A 17,718-nucleotide genomic window follows, 5' to 3' on the forward strand; every position below is an offset into this window, starting at 1 on the left:
TAGGCATAGCTAAGTAAGCCGTAAGATAAAAGTTGCCAAGAAATTAAAATTAAATTTATTTAAAATCACTATTCCTGTTTTAGCAGCTGTAACAACCAGATAAACTTTTACGTGAGGAGCCTGATACTTCTCCTGTATTTTAAATGTACACTAATGCCAAAGTGCTTTTAATTTGGCAGTTCCAATTGTCATTTGTCCCCTTCCACATTAAGAACATTGTATTGGTAGTCTGGTAATTTGTTTAATTTTCTAAAAAAATCCAAACAGTAAAACCAGGCTGGAAATGATAAGAGTTAATAAGCTACCATTGTATTTATAGCTTCTTTTAAAGAACAGTAATTTCTCTTTACCTCCATATTTTAAAATTTTTCTACTACCATTCTTGTGCGTTGAAAGCTGTCTAACTACGGTCTATTCTGGTCTGTGGAGGTGGTGAAGGGTAAATAAAAGACAAACTCAGAATACCCTGCAAATACACATTGACTAAAGCCAGGAGAACTTTTAATGCTTTCCTTTAAAGCAATCTTTCACACTTAGCCTACCTCAAAAAAAAAAAAAAAAAAAAAAAAAAAAAAAAAAAAAAAAACAAGTTCACTTGTCACTTGGTTCATCAGGAAATTAACCACATGTTTATAAAGAGGTTTTTCCAGGACCTAGAAGATGAATATATGAAGGGGCACCAAAAAAATCCCAAAACATCCTGAGCCTTTCACAAGGATCCTCAAGATTCTGGTAACAAAACAGCTGAAATAAATGGAGATGCAGAGGTAATTGCCCTGAAGCTGCCCTGTTAACTCCATTGTTTACCAACAGGACCCTGGTAAAGGGACTCTCACTAGAATAAAGTTGTGCTCTGCTTTTTCACAGCTACAGTAAGGAAAAACAGAAGAATTGAGATAGATTCAAGCATGTGTATACATAGGAGCTCCAATATATATATATGAATTTACTCACAGAGTTTAAAAAGAATTCACACTAAATCAACAGATAATGATGTACAATGCATCCAGTCCACATAAACAGGGACTTCTCTATCAAGGAAGGAAGATGTACTGACATGAATCTTGGTTAGTGTAACACAGCATGTATACAAACATTTAATATAATTTTCTACCTATATAACTCTTACACAGGATAAAACACTATACACCTTTTAAAGCCAGCTAGGCTGTGGAAAAGTGTTATATGAACTTCTTCATGTTGTTCTGTCAAGTTGCTACTCTCTGCCACAGATGAAAGCAGGGACAAAGTGCACAGAAAACATATTTTCTTTTTAAAGTAAAACCAAAGGAGTAACTAGTAACTGTTAGAACAGTTTTATTTTGCATCTTAAATATGAAAAATATTTAAATTATATGCAATAGCAGTTTATATTAGGTTTTTAATTTTTATGTAATAGTGGGCTCCACTTTTAAACATGAAAAAAAAATCTTGGAGTGTGGTTAGCAGAGTAACTGGCTAAAAAAGAAAGTTCATAGCAAAAAAAAAAATTCTAAGACAGAGAGCTTTTCATACTGAATTGTGGGTAAACTGGTTAATAGAAAGCATAGGGAATACTCAGTGAAAGCAGAAAACCCCATGGGAACACATGTATAAACATGGAAGGATAAAACTTCAAAAATTACAGAATTACTTGCTATTGGGTATTCCACAAACTACTGCCAAATAAGCATCCTTCTTAGGTGTGGCTCTTTTTAAGAAGTGCTACTTTTAAGATGTCCCAGTTGATTTAGTTTCAGTTATAATGTCACAGAAACAAAGAATCCTGAAACTGTGATAATATAGAGAGAAATTTACCAAAATAGCATTGTCTGCACCAGTAACTTGCGCACATACTAATCTCCTTTGTGGGGATTGTGTCATACTAACACATTATACCTGGGCTCTGGCAGAATAAGGAATACTCCTTTAATAACTCTGCATCAGCCCAATGAGAGCTGAATTATGTACTTAGTAGAAAACTAGGATGAAAATGGGAGTAGACATTTCTTTGAATAACTAAATCAGGGAATATTTTAGCTCTTGGTTTTTCTTCCATTTTTTAAATGATGAAAAGGGAAACCAGTCAAAAGCCTATAAAAGCTAATGTCATTAGTACAGGACATGAACAATCACATAATTATACAGTTAAGTGTAAACACGTAACCATACGTATATACAAAACACTCTTGTAGAAACAGGAGAGAAAATATGTAACATGCACTGTGTTTCACAGCTATAGGTTAATAAAGAAAACTGCTGAGAATTTGAACAGGACATCATTTTTCTTAATACAAATGCTACATTTAACAAACGGTTGGAATTTATTTTTAAGTAAATTACTTGTTTTGACTGCAGTGTTTAGGGAACTAGCTTAGTTCATACGTGCTCTGAACAGTTCTAAAACTGCATTTACTTGGGAAGCTTCTAAATTTGACTGCTAAAGCTGCTCTCTGAAGCTGGGACAGCAATTTTGCCAATGAAAAGAAGAGCACATGGAATTCCAGAAAGCCCTGGCTTATGCTCCATCAGTAGTGTGACTGTCCCTTAGCTGCTCAATGACTGCAGTCTAGGAGCCTCCGAGTCCTAAAACGGCAATAGGACAAGACTGAACTCCTGTTCCTGGTTTGGTTTTTTTTTTTTTTTTTCTAACACACATAAGCATGCTTAAAGGCAACACCTCTGCTACCTTGGCATTAAATCCTTCTGACAACAAATACCCTCATTTTGAAATTCATCTCGCACAAAAAAACCACCCCAAACATAAATCCTCCTCAGAGTAAATGGTGAGTATAGATATAACAACACCGTGTTACAACAGGTCTTCCCAAACACAAACTGATTTTCAAGCTTTTTCCAGCATTTTAGCAAACACGAATATCAAAATATTTTGTGGTGCCATGTCACCTAACCATATGAACTCCTTCAGAGAATGACAACTATACGCCAAAAAGACACTTCTTTTTTCCTGTTGCTTTACTGCCAAAATATTCAGGGCTATTTGTAGCATTTTATTTTTCCTAATCACTAAACTACAATTTCATCTAAATAAATTATCTTACTAACAAACCAGGGTGCTAACACCTTCTCCTGAACCTAGCAAACAGATAAATGATGAGTGTAGATACATGTTAGGGAACTGCATTCCCAGCAAAAACCAAACAAAATCAGAATCACTCATATATAAGCAGACTTGATCAATGAGTCAGAGTGCCAGAGAAATGGCATAAACAAAAAAATATACTTTGTTATGCCTCTGACATTTAGTATATGTATCTCCTAAACAGTCTTATAAGTCTCTTATTTTTTTGATTAGTTGCTGTAATACAGAATGTGTGGGAGCATCAGTATATATCTAATGACACATAAAGAAAAAAAGATTATGATTAGAACTATTGCAGCCTACACCTCCACTAATTACATTTCTATATTAATGCTATTAGATTTAATAGCAGTTTCAGAACTATACTACTGAAACTGTTCATAAACGCTTATTAGGTCATGATATGTAGAATCACCCTTATTATACCGCTCCATTGAAATGATACAAAAGGACCTGTTTATGAAGCAAGTAATTTTTTGTCATTTTAATTTAGTAAATATATATATATATATATACACACACACACACAATCACCTCTATAAAACTGAAGGACAGAAAAAGCATTTGGTAGATACTATACAGTCACACATTCAAAAGAATTTTCAAGATATTTTAAGAGGACTAACCTCTTGACAACATCATTATGGTATGTTTATAAACAAATTCTTTTCTCATATAAGTTAGCATAAACCCATTGAGCTGAATGTTACATTACAGCTTCCTAAACCTGTATCTTGTGATCTACTGTGCAGCTTGTATTCAAACAAAGTTCTCTCAGAATTATGGTTGCAACCTTACAAAGACTAAGAAAAGAGTTTGGAAAGATAAGGGCAATTCTCATGCTTTTATTTAACTTCAAAGGGGACCGGAATAAAATTTCCCATTTGGATCATTATCAGTTTTCAAGACATGTTTTACTAAGAAGAAAAAAGTAACTTGTTCTGCTCAGTTTTTATTTTAAGGGATACTGCAAATATTTTATAGCTTAAACCAGAACTTACTAGACTGCAGAGGTTAGTGCCAGGAATTCAGTAATGTAGAGTATTTTTTCTTTTAAAAAAAAAAAAAAAAAAAAAAAAAAGGAAGAAAGCACAAGATGTTATACAGTCTTTCCCACAGAATTTCTTATATTTAGAAAACATGTTGTAAAAAAGCACTTACTACTATACTAAGGCCATTTATATTTTTTTTAATGGTACTGTAGTCACATAAGATAAAAGTGACTTTTATTTAATCTCTCCTTGGTACGATGTCCCGACCTCCGAGATTGCTAAATATCACAGACATTGAAATACTGAAGTAATTTTAGCAACTAATTTGTAAAAGATGCAAAGACAAAAAGGAGTTCATAATCAAACAAGAGGAGAAAGAATATCGTATATATGTTGATGCCAAATGAATAAGGCAATAGAGAAGGAGCAAATTTGAAATACAGGAACAGTAGTGGAGCTCCCTTACCCCTTCCAGATTATCAAAAAAATTCTAAATGACAGTGCTGCAGTTAGAGAGTTCCAGGACATTAGGCTGGACTTAGCAGGTTGTACAGCTCAAGTCACAGATGCTCTGAAAGAACAGAGTAATCAAGCATGAAAACAGGAAACCAATAATGCAGTCACCAGGAGTTTGGAGGATAGATAAAAAGAACTTGCATTCTATTGAATTCAAGAACATATTATTCAGGATTTCACAGCACTGTGTAGGGAAGAGGTTCTTTGCAAGGAAACTGAAGAAAATAAATGTGTAGGATATGGACAGTGGGCTGGCAGAGTAGCTTAGACTGCCCACTGTTGGCAGCTGAAAAAAACCCCACACCTAGCCCTTGTTCAAAGGGCAGCATTTCTCTGTTGCTGGCTCTTCCTCCTTTATCACTGGTGCTCCCCCGCAGGTTTGGGGCACATCAGCATTTCAAGACAAGCTAAAGGAGGAAACAACCTAATGTACAAGCTTATGTAGTATCATGGGGACATGCAAAGTATATGAAAATAAGTCTTCACAGTCTGCTAACAAATCTTAACTATTGCACCAGACATAACTATGTGAATCCTACAGTTTTCTGGAAGCTATTAATGAAACAAGTAATACTAGGGACACAAACATCTCTATCAACATATAAAATGTAAACAAAAAAAAAAAAAAAAAAAAAGAGAGGATATTCCCACCGAACTAGGTCATTCCCGTTATGCAAGGATATGCATGCCTTCAGGCTGCCAGTTAGACAGCCCTACATTCCTGCCTTATAAGGCTTTTCCTGGGCTTATATTTAGGAGAATAACATAGCAATACGGAGAATAACATAGCAATATTGACAGATTACACACAGCAACATTTTTGTGGGTTCTACCAAATTTTTTAAAGTGTTGTGATTGGTTGTCTTTTTAATTTTACAAGACAAAAAACAAACAAAAGAAAGTGAAATTAATATCTAATTATTTTTGTTAACACAATATAAGATAACCCGAGCTTCTCTAACAGATTCTAGGTTGCTTGCCTTGCCCAGATTTGTGGCAAGGTAGTCATTTGGTTTCTTCTGCAACTTTACCTGGAAAACATTGGAAAAACTACATGCCCAGTCATGTCTGAAATGAGACAAAGAAACCACACCTACATGCTTTATTTTTATTTGTCTTGTTGATAATGCAGGAATACATTTCAAAATTTTCATTGAATCAGACTGCTACTCACCCAAGTTAAACCTGAAGCTATTCCCAACGAGTCCTTTTACAATGAAATTATTGTTTAAAATAAAAACCAGTACAATTTTGTGACAATAACCTCACTGAAGAGCCACTAAGGCAACACACTGCTTGTATGGCATAATGAAGAAAGGAACTAACTTCTATAAAAATCACTGACATCACAATAACAGGCCCCAGGAGAACATCCCAGGGGTACAAAAACCAAGAAAGCTGTTCTTTACTCCAGAGACATATGAAGCAGGGCAGGCCATATCACTTATTATGTAGCCACTTAAGAGCAGAGATCACTGTTTTCTTCTCAAACTCACTAGAGATGCTACAATCATGTAAAATAATTACATGGGCCATTCTGCATTCTTATGCTTAAAAGAGCACCAGAAAGCACAGGAAAAAAATAATTTTATGGCAATATGCATTTACTTACATGATTAACTTACATATTACTTTTTAAGGATTACACATATTTCACAACATATGAGGAACAGGATTTTCTATTAATTGTAGAGCCTACTACATGTATTCTGTCTTCCTGTCTCCTTTGAAGTTTACCGTCTTCACTTGCGGAAAACTAATTTCAAAATACAAGACTTTTTTGAGGATACTTATTTCCATGCAGTTTTTGAATTACACTTATTTCAATTCCCACATATAACTTCTAAACTTCTTCAAAATGCCAGCCTGAGTAAAGGCTGAATAATAAAAAAACCCAACATTGAAACACAAGCAAGTGCCACACAGCTCAGGACAGTGCAGATTTATTAGAGATGTCTATCAATGATTAACTTCTCTGACTATCTAATAACAGCTTTGCTAGCTAAAAATAAAATTTAAATTTATACAAGTTACAAAATCAGTTACAAGATACTGATATTAAGAAATATCTGACATGACAAAAGGCAAAGAAACAGGCTTTTGTTTTGCCCTTCACATCACTGGGACATTTGCTTATGTTGCCCGGAAAAGTGACATACTGTTAATTTCTTCAGCAAGGTTCAGAGCCTTTGGTGTGTTCATAGATCTTAATCTTTCCTTTAGTGACCACATCAGTAGATCATTAAAAGATGACCTATTTTCCTTTGCGTTCTGTCATCTTAGAAACTCAAAAAGGTTAAGCATTGCCTTTCCCAACGGAATAGTGAAATGCTTTTCTACACTTTTGTGATATTTTTTTTTTTTTTTTTTTTTTTTTTACGAGATTATTGCAGCAGCTCTGCTTTTTGGAGGCATTCCAGGACAGACTAGGCACAAGATCCAGTTGATTCTAAGTGCCTCCAGCAGAAGATATATATGCATGATACTTCAGTATGTTTTGAGATCTCCCTCCCCACCCACCCCCATCTCAACACATACTAAAGTGTCACCTCACTTTTTTCTGCCATTGTACTGGCTTCCTTTTAAATATCATATTGATTTTCTTATCTCACTACATGCACTAAAGCCACTTCATCATCTTACTGTATTTTATCCTCCCAAGATCATGCAGTTGCACAGAATTTGCTTCATCCTCTGTTTCTATATGCACAGTTATGCAGTGCTCCAAAAGACCCACAGCTACTGAATCTCAGCCCTTAACTTTAGAACATTGTGACATCTTGATAATAACATCTAACTGCAGTGTCTCATCTTTATGTAGGCGTTTTAAAACTAATATTAAGAGATAGCAAATATTATCATGATAACAAGCTGAATATACCAAAGCAATTAGTTCACAGAGGTGCAAAGTTGATAGAAAAACTGTAAATTAATCCTCCTAGTTTTTGTTCATTTGTAACGTCACCCTCAGCACTTCAGTCATCAAAGGCATTTGGGTTCCAGCTAAGTGTCTAGACCCTGTGTAACTCAGACCTTTTCCAGCTTACTGCATTGACAAATAAACAAGCTTTGGATAAAGAAGATAAGCACACTTGTTTTCTAAATACCAAGGGACAAAGTTGTTTGGTTTGGGTTTTTTTTTTTCTTTTTGAACACTCCATATTCCTACATTCCTCAGTACCTGTTAGTATTGAGACAATTTTAAGCTCTCATAACCTGTCCTAAGCCAGCAATAATAATAAAAAAAAGGATAAAAGAATAGTATTTGAATAAAGTGTGAAGAACAGATCATCCAGTTGTTTGTCTTACCCCAGTGGGACCAGATTTGACTGATTTGTCATTCTATTGCTTTGAAGAACGAACAATATTTAGCCATAAATATATAAAATAATGCTACACATGGCAATAATGCTGTAACTTAGAATTGGTATCTCTGTCAAAGAATGAGCTGCAGAGAAGCATACATTCAATGCCTGGGGCTTTTAACATTGGGAGTAGTGCAAAGCTTAGAGAGCAACTGTAAGGTTACATTATTTTTCAGGCTGCAAGTAATTAAGTGAAGTACGCTTTTTTCAAATCCTCTCCTCACAAACAGCAAAGCTTTTGAAAGCAAGTGCTCTCTACCTTTAGAAAAGGTAGCCAGGCAATAACGATGCTACAATTCAATTTTAAAGGCACCTGCCCTGCATAATAACCTGTGCACCTCACAAGCAACACTGAACCACAAAGCATTAAAATATACAGGATGGAAGCCGTCTATTAAATAACAGAAAGAAGTCACAGAGATATATAGATAAGTTGGTGTACCAGACTGAACACATGACTGAAGAAAGTTGCCTTCAGAATACTCACGAAAGAAACTAAACCTGCAACCTTTCTCATGGACTGAAAGAGAAGTACTGCGCAACAGATCAGATGCAAGCAAAGCAAAATATACCAATGTTGTCACTTCCCATTACTTACTAGCAACACCAAGCTGTTGGGTTGTTAAATAGTCAGTCAGGATACTAAGTATTGTGCTTTTTAACAAATTCTTATAAGTCTTATAAATCTGAACTTTGAGTTTCCCTAATACCTACACTATGGAAAATATGAAATAGACCTAAAATTTGCAAACGCAAAGCCAAAGGAAGAGAACAAGCATGCCCAAGGGCTTTTCTATCCCCAAAATACATGTCACTGAACTCTCCAACATCATCAGGTTGGTGTATTTTGAAGTAAAATTACTTATAGCAAGAACTCGTAACAGAAGTTTCTCTCGTGCTCTACTCTTCTCACCAGTCCCCCTTAAGAATGGATAATTCTGTCTCATGGCAGGTTGATAACAGAATGAAACAGAATTCATACAAGAACCGAAACTACCAACCTTATTGACAATTATATCACTGCTTCATTTTGCAAACATTCAAAGAAAAGACATGCCAATACATTAGACTGCCTTAGCAGACTACACTGCAGAATGATAAAACCTAAAAAAAGATTCCTCTTATATTGAAAAGTAGGCATGATCACAATTGATACCAGATTTTCTCAGAGGAGTCTCCAGCTCATTATATCTCAACCTACATTCTTTCTCCACCTGCAGCTTTTCACACCAGAAGAAGGGAGCTTATGGGAAATGTCATTCTCTGCATATATCCTGCCAAAGCCAATAAGCGTAATTTCAGTCTCTCCAGCGGTTACTGTCAGCCAATTTCTTGTAACCCAGTCTCTAAACTGCCATAATTCAATTCCCTCACACTGAAAATGCTTTTCAAAACCAGCAGCTGGAAAGAGATACAGCAAGGTATATTCAGCTAAGTACACAAAATACATCTCATGAGGACGAAATACACTGCCAGTTGCATTTCTGATGTCATTCACTGCCCTGAAGGAATACATGTAAAAAAGCCTCAAGATGCAGATTTTAAATGCCAGCCCTGTTACCATGATGATATCTGGCACAATCTTTCCACACAGGTTTCAATATTTCCATAAGAAACCTAGAAGCCATGGGAGAAAGTATTTCAGCAAGAACCTGGCATGGTTTCTTCTCTCCCTGTCTCCCAACATATCCAGAAGTTTTGTGATATAAGTGAGTGTAACAGAAGACTCCTTACATTACTGAATACTCCCACACACTGCAGTGGCAAAAAAATAAATAAATATTAAGTTATGGAGATCATGAGGAATCACAACTGAAAACATGATGCTTACAAGGCATTACATACAGCTGAAGCATAGCAGACTGCTAAATATTTTCAGACTCAGCTATGCCATATCATTCCTCTTGCTCTGAAGTGATAAATTCCTTGACAAAACAGAATACAGAAACCAACTGAAAGGGGCTGCAGCAAGTACACTCAAAAGTTGTTTTCTAAAATTAAATAAATACTGTAATGATGACAACAACTCAAGTCAGCAAGAGCTTTATTCTGTTTTTAAATGGGTTAGGATAGACATAGTCTTTTTCTGGAATTCAAATCTCTTAGATACATCCCGCATTCTGTAGTTCAAAAGGGAAACGGCTCTTAATGTACAAAAGCAGTATTACCCCCATGGTCTTCCTCTCATATTCACCCAACAACTCTAATATGAAGAATGTATCATGCACCCTCCAAGTGGACAGGAATGGAAGAAATACTCGATCAAATACTAAAACATGCATGGATAGAAGTAAATATAGCTATACTTTTAAAAACACCTAATACAGTAACTTCTTACTTGAGGAATTCAGAACAAATCTGCCTAGAAAATTAAAGTATATAAGCCTATACACAAGATATAATACTCTTTTTTGAATAACAATGTTCACTCTAGCTACATTTTGCACATCCATTTTAACAAGGAAGACTAATAGCAGAGTCATGGAACAAAGACAACATTTATTTTCCTCCAGTTGTCCATACAGGCCTAATGCTGGACTCCTCTCTTTGCTGCTAGCATCCCCTGGGCCTTCTTACTGGACATGAGAAGACAAATCACAATTGTTCTAGTCATATTCTCAACAGGTTCATTGAGAGCAAATTCTGACCTATAAATCATACTTTCAGGTCAGCTGGGAGCTCTGCAGGAAGAAATAACACTCTACCTCTCAGCCACGCTTAAAATGCACTGTTAATGCAGTGGCCCACATACTTGAAATGGAATCACAGTGTCCAGTATTAGGTCTTTATCCAAGATTCCTATATTACCACCTAGAGTGCACTGCTGTACTAAACAGCCTATTTATAAAAAGCAAAATTGTCTCCAATAATCAAGCGATATGTTGTGTTGACCAACAATTATTCATAAATACACACAATGAAAAATTACACAACTTAGGGCAGATGGTGTCATGTTACTAGGCATTCCCAATATATATAGTTACTGCAGGAAAAGATATTAATTTTATTAAGATGTTTTCAAAATCCAGAAGCACAGCAATGAAAACAGTAGCATTTTGTAAAACTTGAGAACATTGTTAGAGAAGATGGCAAAATTTTTCGTGTTACATACTTAAATTCTTCCTGCATGCTGCATGGATATCTTTCTCAAGGGCACACAACCATCCTCATAACCTTTCATTAATGACTGAAATTCAACAAAGCATGCAACATCATTTTGCTAGTGTTTGAATTTCAGTTTGAGAGGAGCATATACAGTCAAATCAAAGAGTTCTGCAGCTCACAAATGAAGACAGAAGAATCACGTTCGGTGTGTGAAAGTCTAGGCAGAGATTATGGTTTTTTTTCCTAAAAAGAGCTTTACTTATAGGAAGATAAAATAATTCCAGTAAGGAAATAAATGGTTATTTGTCCAAATCAGTATGATTGAAAATAAAGATACCTTTTTCCTGCATGCAATGGAATGGAATTCAAATTTGAATAATACATTGCAAAAGTTAAAACAAATGGAAATATTTCACAACCACAGTCTGGGCCCTTATTGTTTATCCCTCTCTATGCAGGTGGTGGCTTCAGCTGGATACCTACTTAACTACACTGTGATGCATTTTAAAAGGTGAAAGTTATCACTGCATGTTACAGCCAACGTATGAATGTAAAGAATACTACAGATCTGTGCATAACACGATGCCCATATTGAAAGAATCCCTAAAAACAGTGTGAGCCAAGCACTGAAAAGTGAATTCTGTAATGAAATTACTTCTGTGCCATAACAAAAAAGTCCATTAATTTTTGTTGTTCTGAGGATAACAAGCAAGATCCTGTGGGATGATGGGAAGGGATTATGTTGCAGAATCACCATGAGACACTTCAGATAGTTTTGGCCTCTTCACCTTCTGTCTAGAAAAGATGCAGACTGCCTATGTTCAGAAATAATATGAGTGGTGAACACTGTAAAGGAAGAAGAAATTCAGCACATATATTATGAAGGAAGGTTAACTTCATATAAGTTCAAAGGAGTAAAAAGACACTTTTGGTGTTTTTCCTCACCTGCACTAAGGTTTGGGGTAAACAAGCCCCAAAATTCAAACAATAAACACATGAGATGACCAGATGTTGCTACTTTTAGTTATTGTTGATACTCTACTGGAAAAAACAACATACACTATGAAATAGGACTGAAATAACAAAGAGGATAAGGGACTGGCAGGATATAAAAAAGCAACTCCCCCTCCAACCCCCTGATAGATGGAGAAGAATCTTTTGTTAATATATAAGCAGCTGACATTAGAAGAATAGCCAGAGCTCAAAAGTGTCAAGGTAAGGTAGAGGATAGCAGAACAAAGGTGCCAAAAACCACATATTAAATATGTGGCATACATTTCCTGTAGCAGTCTTCTCAATGAAGACACACAGAAGAAAGGTGGTGGGGAGTGGCAAACTGTCACTGTAGCAACCATGTAAATGTAGCTTTTAAGTTTGCTACTCAGGAAAAATATTAAGTTTGGTTGTTATGACAGGCATGGTTGTTAGAACTAGACAACCAAAGAGAAAGTTCAAAAGGTAAGTTTCATGAACTGATAGATCTGTAATCAAACTGGCCTGCAAAGCAGCGTGCTTTCTCTCATAGACACACAGATGTTCATATCTGCCTATGCACAGGTTATCTATATAACTATATCTACATTTAGATATAGATATGTTAACATTTTATAAAGCCTGGATATAAATTTACAGTAATCTAAGGTATAATACGTATGCATACTTTTACACAAACATCACTTCCCAGTATTTTTTCCACCTACCAAGAAAATAGTAGGATACCAGATTTATACAAGAAAGAGTACTGAAATTTTACGTTATAAACTATTTGGACACTTTCCAGCTCACCAACCTGTCACATTGCATAGCTTCTATCTCCCTGTAGGCACTCAAGCATTTCTTCAAGAGAAATTTCTCAGTTTTAAGCACACTTGTCTTTGCAAACTAACACTGAAATAAAAAAAATCCAACTTGTGTACTATATATAATGTGAATTTATTCACTTAAAATTATCTGTTGTATCTTATCTCTTAACACTAAACCTTACATTAACAATTTCCAATATATGCTCCAGAAGAAATACTGAGATCAAAACATTTTCTAACCCATGAAGCCTTTTGTTCTGAAACAGTCAATGGAATGTATCATCTCTTCGAAGATGATGTCTGAACTTTTATTTTTATTAGAGTAGAATAAAGGAAGTCCAAGTACCATACCATAGTTCTGAAAATTATATTCAGAAATAAGATAATCATGATTTTATCTTTCAGTGCATCTTCAGCACTTCATGCGGAATGGCACTGCATCATCTCAAAGTATAGCCAAACCACACTCAATTTTCATTCCTAAAACTTGCTTAGCTAACTCCACTTTTCTGCTGCACTAAATATTGCAGCATCTTCTCTACCCAGTCTCACCAACCTGAAGTAATTTTCAAATCTTGCTGTAATACCACTCAGACATAAACTCCTATAATCTGTTCCATCATTGAAATGTTCCCTTTCTGAAGTCAGAAGCTTACATCCTACCCTGTATTACTTATCTGTGTTAGACCCTTCTCTCCATCCACCTTGATCCCACCTCGAGGTGGTTCACAAAACCCGCTAGCAGGATTTGTAAAAAAGTTCAGGCCTTCTTCTTAGGTCCTCATTTCGTAGGTGCTCAAGCAAGGTTCATTCAGCATTACCAAAACCACTGCAGCAGGGAACATTTGACCATGTACAGGAACATACACAGAACTCTTCCATGGCAGTGCACACAATCGGAACAGGATATTCTGTGTACTGGCCAATGAGAGTAAGTAACAGAAGAATACTGCACAAGACAGCCTGTGCACTGGAGAAAACTCAAGATACCAAACTACGCTACACAAATTATTCCGTCTCTTATAATAAACACATTTACCTTCATAAATAGCTTTTTGCTTTATTCTGTGGGACCCAAAGCAGTAAGACTCCTTGTTGTAATAAATGATTGGCCCCTGTACACAGAGACCATTTAAAAATCTCTCTCAGCAGCTTCATCTTCTCTGGCAGTTTCTTCCTGTGTATCACAATAAGCTGCAAATTTGTACTTTTGGGGGACTGTTTTTACTTTACAGGCTCTGCTTGTTTCATCCACTTTCATCTGAAAATATTCCCTTCAGAAGCCTCCTTGCAATTCATCTGTAACTTTCAGTACATTTCCATCTACTTTCTTCTGCAAGAAACACTATCTAAAATCTGTTTGCTAAAATTTCTTCCTTCTAGTCTTAAAGGGTTTTTTCAAAAGAAAAAACCTTTTTGTTTCAGTGCCAGTAAGGTTCTGGAAGAAAATCTTGTGAAATCATCAAGATTTGCATACCAAGCCACTCACTGCATGACAGATTGCCCTTGCTCTGTGTTTTTCGCTAGCAACAAATACCTGTGATGGCCATGTGCTGCCTCTGAATGTTAGATTCATAAAAGGAAGAACTTGAGCTTCATTTGAGTCTGACATCCTCAACAAGTTTTGGACATTTGCAGGTTGAAGAATAGATGTGAATGGAAAATAACTAGACTGCGGCGTTTCATGTTAACATTAGCACATAAAGCTGGTGACTGTTCAGTAGATACTGCTTATATTGTATGTTCAAAAGCCACGGAAAAAGTGATATAGTTTAGAGTGTCTAAGTTGTCAGAAAGATACTACATAAGTCTTCTGAACATTAAAACCTTGCCATTTCAGAATTTTGCCATTTTGAAATTAAGCCTGAAGCTCTAACTGAACAAATACACCCACCTTTTTAAATTAGCTGAGGTATTGTGAATAAAATCACTACAGAAACATAAAACTTCATGCTATATTTAAAGAGGCCACATCAAGGAAAATAAAGCTGTACTTGGCTGGATTTTGCAAGGTTTGGGAATGTGCACTATTTTTCCTGTACAGGCAGATGTACTGGCTTTTTATGCAAGATTTTTAAAAAGTGAAGCTTTCATGTAGAGCAATACAAAAGGAAGCCAAAAAAGTTCTCTATGACTTTGCCTTTTATTTCTCTTGACACTTCCTTTATGTTTTTCAAAAGTTCCAAGAAACTCATCCAGTTTCTACTCATGTTAGAAAGACACCTCCTGACAACAGAGTTTTTTTTCACCAGTCCATCTGTCCTGACTGGGGAGAAATAAATTTGCATCAGCAGAAATCTTTCGCTGCAACTGTAGTGCTTGACTGGACTCTCAATGATCCAGTGGGAGCTCACCACAGCTACCTGTTTGCCCAGGTGCTAGGCATAAAACCAGGGTATGCAGGTGGAAACAGAGGACTAAGATTGTGCCAAATGTGGGCCAGTAACATAGAGGATATTTGGAAGCACAGATGTGAATAGTGAAATAAAACAAACTAAAAGAATTAGTTTGAGGACTCTCACAATCGGTTCTTACAGCAACATTATTAGTGGGGCAAGTATTACACAAATCAGTTGTAAGAGTTAAATCCAAGAAACAAACCAAAGCATATCATAGAAACAGCTGTACTTCAGTAACATCATAATGAATAAAATAATAAAGGAAATCTTGAATGAGAAAAGAAATGAAACATCTATGGAATTTTTGAGACAGTCCTTTGCAGACCCTAATAAAAATTTCGGGGCCAAAGTTCAGTTTGTTAGTATTGACGACTTTAAAATAATTCAACTGCTAATTATGTTTGTGTCCTAGAGAATATAACTGGTACATCAGGTAACTGCAAAGTGGGATATGTTTTTGTCATAGTTCACAACTTCATTTCTCATGTGCGGTTCAGCACTTCATGGGGGTACTTTTAAGACTGACTTGGACTCTTAAAGGACTGCCACAAAATTAATCATTTTGGTTACCTCCAGTCTGGAGACTGTAATACTGTGAAACTAATTGGTGAAAGCGCCAGATGAAAGATAGCACCTAATTGCAGTGTCCATATTACAGCTACAGCTGTTGATTGAACATTAGAATTAAATACCACCTTTTTCAAATGCAGACATGGCACCAACTCCAAACCTATAAATCTGTGGTGAAACCAACAGCAGCAATTCACAAACTCCATAGTATGGAAATGTTCCATCACTAGTTCAGATTGGGGAAGCCTAGGGAATTGTCAGGACACTCATGAAATGAGTGGAGCAGAACCATGCCACAGATGCTATAAAAACATGTAACTGGATGTGGTATGGTTCAGATAGCAAGAATAGCTGAGATGTTATTCTAACTTAACCTGACAAATATCCAAATCCAGCTCCAACCCAAAATAAGTCTATGATAACATTAGAAAACACCTTGCAACCTGACACAGTGCAGGAAAATATGCAGAGGAAAAACCTATTCAGAAGGAATTTGATCTTTTTTTTCCTCATAAAACGAAAACTTCAATTACAACTTTTATTTTTCCCCAAAACATTAACCTAGCAGTATGTACTGATAAGGTTACAAACTGCATTTAAAAAAATCTATCACTGATTAATTCAATAGTGAAAATGAATAATGTTTCAAAAATACTCAATAGACATTTTAGGATGAGAAGAACATAGGAATGCTTTTATGATGCAAAAGAGTAAGAACTTTTCAATGAAGTATGAGCCTTATTTACTCTATCTTTAAAGCTACTCACAAGAATGCTACTAGTTGCTTATACAATGGTATTCCATCATTCTATTATCATTATACACCAGACTCTCAAAATCCCCCAACAACCTGATGCTACTATACAAAAGCCTGCTATAAACATGAAGATTACCTTAAATTAAAGGTGAAACTATTAAAAACCGTTCTACACTCCACCAGGCCATGCTGAACTCCTTTCTGGCCTTACAGAACTTAGAAGTTTGCAGAAAATAGGACTGTAAACTCCACTGACATTTCTTAGGTTATAAAGATTAAGATGTTCATGATAATCCATCCTAGAACAACTTACTGTGATTACTGCCTTAGAGGTTACCTTTGAGAGAATACTGAACAAAGGAAATTTTGGATAATAGCATTAAGAATTTTGACAGTTACAGAACCACTAATTTATTAAATTGCTTTATAGTTTTAAAGATTGCTTCCACACTAGATATTTTTCGTCCCAGCTGTAAGTTTTGAATCTCAAAAGAAAAATATGTAGCAATCTGTCTCATCATATTTTTGCCAACATGCATGTTTTAAAACTCATGCTGCACTGAAAAGAATTAAAAAGGCAAAGCATCTAAGCTTGACTCAGGTCTGCAGACAGAGGGAAAACAAAGACAGTCAACCTCAAGCTATTGTTTACATTTAGGCTTGGGGACAAGGGGAACCCAATGCAGTTCACCTAAGATTATATTATTGCAATAAAAGGGCAGGAAAAGGGGAAAGGAGAGAATTTTTAGCATCATCCAATTCCAATAGTTTTAAAGCCATCTCTAGCTCTTCATGCTATCTGGTGGTGTTTCACTTAAGTCTGCAGCGATTTCAGAAGCATATCTAAACTTATCCTCAACATCTCTCATTATTTTGGGGAAAAAAGGCAACACAAGCTTTGTAAAGTAGACACGTGGCTAAATTAAACAGCTTGGCCAACTTCTATTGTTGAAGTTCCTGACAGAGAAAGAAAATGAACATGAAGACAGCTGACATACAAACCAGTGCACTTAAAGCACGAATTCATACTTTTTAAACAAGAAAGTTTCATTTCAGACACTGATGAAAGGCAGGGGCAAACCTGCATATGGAATGAGTCCTGTGCAGTGTTTAGTCCGTCACCCAGCCAT

General features: G+C 35.8%; 2 protein-coding genes across 7 annotated transcripts in view; one reads left to right on the forward strand and one right to left on the reverse strand.

Annotated features, from left to right (window-relative positions):
* DOCK2 (dedicator of cytokinesis 2) overlaps window positions 1–17,718 on the reverse strand; it is a 213,200-nt gene that overhangs the window by 90,562 nt on the left and 104,920 nt on the right. The window lies entirely within an intron of this gene.
* Window positions 1–17,718, forward strand: part of INSYN2B (inhibitory synaptic factor family member 2B) — a 42,479-nt gene that overhangs the window by 6,443 nt on the left and 18,318 nt on the right. Inside the window, exon 1 of one of the 6 annotated variants that reach the window (XM_029998206.2) lies at window positions 11,551–11,571. The exons of the other annotated variants lie outside the window; for them this stretch is intronic. The gene's annotated coding sequence lies outside the window, so the exon portion shown is untranslated. Of the gene's footprint in view, window positions 1–11,550; window positions 11,572–17,718 lie in introns of those variants that run through there. 6 annotated transcript variants of the gene reach the window in all.

The sequence above is a fragment of the Aquila chrysaetos genome, chromosome 22 (assembly GCF_900496995.4).
Source record: "Aquila chrysaetos chrysaetos chromosome 22, bAquChr1.4, whole genome shotgun sequence".
Classification (NCBI taxonomy): Eukaryota; Metazoa; Chordata; class Aves; order Accipitriformes; family Accipitridae; genus Aquila; species Aquila chrysaetos.